Source organism: Rhinolophus sinicus, chromosome X (genome assembly GCF_036562045.2).
Source record: "Rhinolophus sinicus isolate RSC01 chromosome X, ASM3656204v1, whole genome shotgun sequence".
In the NCBI taxonomy this organism is placed as follows: domain Eukaryota; kingdom Metazoa; phylum Chordata; class Mammalia; order Chiroptera; family Rhinolophidae; genus Rhinolophus; species Rhinolophus sinicus.
In genome coordinates this window covers 29,777,008-29,781,532 of record NC_133768.1, presented here as the reverse complement: position 1 = coordinate 29,781,532, position 4,525 = coordinate 29,777,008, and the positions used below count along the sequence as shown (strand labels likewise).

Genomic DNA, 4,525 nt, shown 5'->3' with positions numbered 1-4,525 from the left:
TTGGGTTATCCTCAGTGGTTAAAATGAATTGCACTTCCCATTTCCTTTTCTTCGTTTCATGGTCTTATTTTTTTGCTGCACAAAGTATTTGTGTTCCTTCTCTGTGGTCTTGAGCAACTCATATAAACTATGTAAAGCTTTTTTTGGGGGCAGGGTCTACTAAATTAGGGCATAAATTTGTCATCAAGATTAAATGAGGCTACTTCTGCCTAGCCTGGGCCTGGAGCGGCGCATGGTGCAGGTCTCTCCACACCATGGACCTGTGAGGTGGCAGCACATGGTGGGTGCAGTGGTCTGAGTGTGCTGAGGCCTGCCCTGGGCACCCTAGAGCCCGCCGCCCCTGGGCCAGAGGTCCCATGAGGCCTGCTGCCACCGCCATGGGCATGCAGGGCTCCCAGAATTACATTGAGAGTACTGCCCGAGCGCCATGGTGCTGGTGGAGCTGCAGAAGCTGGCGGTGGACAGCCTGGTGGGCTATGGCAGCAGAAGCCCCTCACACACACTATTGTGCCTGCTGGTGGACCCTGACATCTGCCTGCACTGCCTCTACGGTGGCTTCTACACCGACTTGGAGAGTGGCCAGTGGAACCTCATGTTCGGCTACCTGGCCGTTCTGGCCAAGGTCTGCTTGGTCCGCAGCATTGAGATCTTCATCGTCTTCAAAGGCATGCTGGAGAAGGCGTGGCTACATGAGTGGGTCAAGCAGCAGGGCAATGAGTGCCGGACTGCGTAGCAGATTGTCAGCCATACTCAGAACAATGGCACCCCGCCTCCCAAGGTCTGGTTCCTGCCACCTGCTTGGCTGCATAGCGCACTATATACACCTGGCATTCATCCACTTCTACATCAAGGTTGTGCAGAACATCAAAGACCATCATCAAGAAGTGATTGGTTTCTGCAGAGAAAACAGCTTCCATGGCTTGGTTGTGCACGACTCTGATTATGCACCGTGCAACATCCACTACTATTTCAGTGCCCATGCCCTAAAACTGAGCTGGAACAGGAAAAATCTCACCACGAGCCAATACCCCATGCACGAAGTGGCCAAGCAGCTGGACCTGACCCCAGACCGCTTCCCTATCTTTGCCGCTGTTAGGAAATGACATTCTACCTGATTAAGACCTGGCTTCCTTTCATTGGAGTTTACTTGGTCCAGAACACCCACTAGACTCACATATGGTCTAGGGCCACCAGCTGGTTTTGCCTCCATCGGATGTGGTGATCAAAGCTCTGGTTGAGTACATCGCAACATCCAGAATACCTCAGACTTGGATGCTATAGCTAAAGCTGTTTTCCAACATTCTCACTCCAGAACAGATGAGAAAGTTATTCAACTTTATTGAATATTTTACAGTGACTAGTAAGCTTGTGGCATTTCACCCCCCCCCCCCCCACTATTTAGCCAGACCAAATCCATTTGGAATGGCTGGGACAGTGTCACATATTCCCCATCCCAGAAGATCAACATTCCACAAACTTGTCTGCAAGCCCAGCCCATGGCTCCACAGGGCCCCAGCCCAGGCACTGCAGGTCAGGGTCCACCCTCCTACAGCTTCGCGTGCAGGCTCTCACTTTGGAAACAAGCGGAAAGAATCTGACTGAGCAGAACAACTACAGTAATATTCCTCAGGAAGGAAAACATACTCCATTGTATGAACGGTTCTCCCGGATCAACCCAGCTCCTCGCAGCAGCCCCAATCACATGAACTTGGCATACTTTCCTGGTTCTTCTACATCGTCATCTTCAAACAGTGATGAAGGCAATGGAAGCACTGCAAACCATATCAGCGTGGACAAAATTGGATGGGAGAAGACAGGAAGCCACTGGGAGCCTCAAGCATGGAGAGATCCAAGAGAGCAAACAAAGGCAGAAGGTTCATCTGCTGCCTCGTCAAGCAGCCAGCTCACTGAAGGAAAGGGGTGCCAGATTGGCACTGTCCAGCCAATTCCATGCCTTCTGTCCATGCCTAACAAGAACTACATGGACCTCACCACCCCACCCTTTCCCGCGTCACACCCGAGGTGTTGAGAGTGGCCAAGCATTGGCACAGGAAGGGCTAATGTATCCATACATCTTCCACGTCCTGACCAAGGGTAAAATCAAAATTGCTGTTTCTATTGAAGATGAAGCCAGCAAAGAGCTGCCTCCCGCTGCCCCGTTCCATATGCTAATTCATCAGTATGTTTACAGAGTCCTGGTTAGCTTGGCAGAAAGCACGATGAAAACTGAGAGACTTGCTTTTAGAAAGAACAGACTTCTACCAGAATTTTCACCAGTGATCATTAAGGAGTGGGAAGCTTACAAAAGGAAATCTCTGCCAACCCTGGAACTGGTGGAAGCTCCTGGCTTCAGGGAGTTGACCTACCCCAACTTGAAGAGGCTCTGGCTGGGGAGGGCAGTGAAGGACAAGAACTGCAAGACAAGGGCCTTCCTAACCTGAATGAGGTCAGAAACCCCAGCCATACTCAACCTGGCCAGTGTGCCCACTCATCTCATGGTGCTGTGCTATATCCTAAGGTTTATGGTGCAGTGGCCCAGAGCATGGATACTGGCTCAGGCACTGTCCCCCAAACTCTACAGACCAGACCAGCTGCAAGAGCTCAAGATTGAGAACCTCGACCTTTGAGGCATTCAGCTGTCAGCTCTCATCATGAGTGGCACGGACATAGCCCTGCTTGCAAATGACATGTGTGGCTAGTCCATGCCCTGGGAACACTGCTGTCCTTGGATGTATTTTGAGGGGAAGCATTTCCAGTCGAAACTCCTAAAAGCAAGCTGGGAAAAGACCCAACTCATTGACTTCTGGGATGGTCAGGCTGAGCCAGCTGCCAAGGTACAAAAGATGCAGCACAGCATCCTTGGAGGGCTGAATTACTTCTGGCAGAGCATACTGCTCCCCTTCCTGACATCCTTGGTGCTGCCTTTCTGTCCCACCTCTGTGTACCCAAGGCACTTCATGCCTGCCCCTCCCCCCACCCCCTCGACCCCCCCCCCCCCACAACTCAGGGCCAAGGGCAAGGCTTTGCAGGAGTCTGTGGCTTTGGAGGCTCTTCTGGGGAAACTGTAGCAAGAGGTGCTTACTGTGCCTTCCACGTGGCAATGGCAGCAGGACAAGGTGGAGCCTTCTCAGGCTCTGATGGCAGCAGGACTAGCAAGTTGCAGGGTGGAATCCAACCCATACCTTCTCAGGAAGCTAGAAATAGCTAGCATCATGGCTGGCCACTGGGCTCTGAACAGATGGGGCTGCAGAGGCCATGGGCCTTTCGCCCTACAGGTGTTTTTGTCAGAGGATCAGCAAGAGGGTATCCAAGAAGGGTTATATCTACTCCAGTGATAAGAACATTTAGAAGAGGTGGAAGGTGCTAAGGCAGAGGTTACAAACACCAGGGCAAGACTCATTATGCCGCTTCAGCAGAAGTGGCCAAAGAACTGAAGTCAAGATCTGGGAAATCCAAGTCCTCTGCTGTGTCTTTAGATGATTGCCTGGCTGAAAACAGAGCAGTGGCTGAGGAGAAACCGCCGTCCCAGATGAATGGGAGTGCAGGTGACACCAGGGCCCTCAGCCACTCTGAAAGTACCTTGACCAATGATTGTAAGATGTGCAATACAAATCCTCAAATACACAAAGCAAGGACAGTGCTTGCTGTGGAACTGATGCCTAGGGCAGCTGTCTTAAAGCAGGAAAAACTTATTTTTTAGAGAGGGTGAAGGATGCCAAAGGGTAAAGATTTAGGAATATCTGAAGTAAAAGAGAGCCTACAGTTATGTACATTTTTTTTTCTTTCTGCAAGAGAAAAATGAGGACTTTGGAAATTTGGATCCCTCTTTGATATGAGAGATTTAAACAACACATTTTTACATTTAACCAAATGCTACAATTAAAAGAAAGAAAGAAAATGAAGAGCATTTCACTCCCAAACTTAAAATGAAGTACACACAAAACTTAAACTGGTTATAACAAAAGCCTATAGTTCTGTTTCTTGAACTATAAAAACAAAACAAAACAAAATAAATTTTGGCAGTCTTCAAGTATACGTGGCCAGACAATTAAGTTTGCAAACCTGTTGCAACGATGTTGCTAACCTTTTTTGATATCACAGGGATTATTCATTATGAGTTTGTACCAACTGGACAAACAGTTAACCAACTTTACTATTTGGAAGTGCTGAAAAGGCTACATGAAAAAGTTAGATGACCTGAACTTTTCACCAGTGATTCAAGGCTCTTGCATCACGAAAATGCACCAGCTTACACGGCACTGTCTGGAAAAGAGTATTTAGCCAGTAAACAAATAGCTGTATTGGAATACCCTCCCTACTCATCTGATCTGGCCCCCAGTGACTTCTTTCTTTATCCCAAGATAAAGGAAATATTGAAAGGAAGACATTTGGGTGACATTCAGGACATCAAGGGTAATACGATGACAGCTCTGATAGCCATTCCAGGAAAAGAGTTCCAAAATTGCTTTGAAGGGTGGACTAGGCACTGGCATCAGTGCATAGCCTCCCAAGGGGAATACTGCAA

The 4,525-nt window shown here is 48.8% G+C and overlaps 1 pseudogene; it reads left to right on the top strand.

Moving 5' to 3' along the window:
• The first annotated feature begins 377 nt into the window (after positions 1-377).
• LOC109460283 (constitutive coactivator of PPAR-gamma-like protein 1) lies at positions 378-3,700 on the top strand (annotated as a pseudogene).
• Positions 3,701-4,525: the final 825 nt, after the last annotated feature.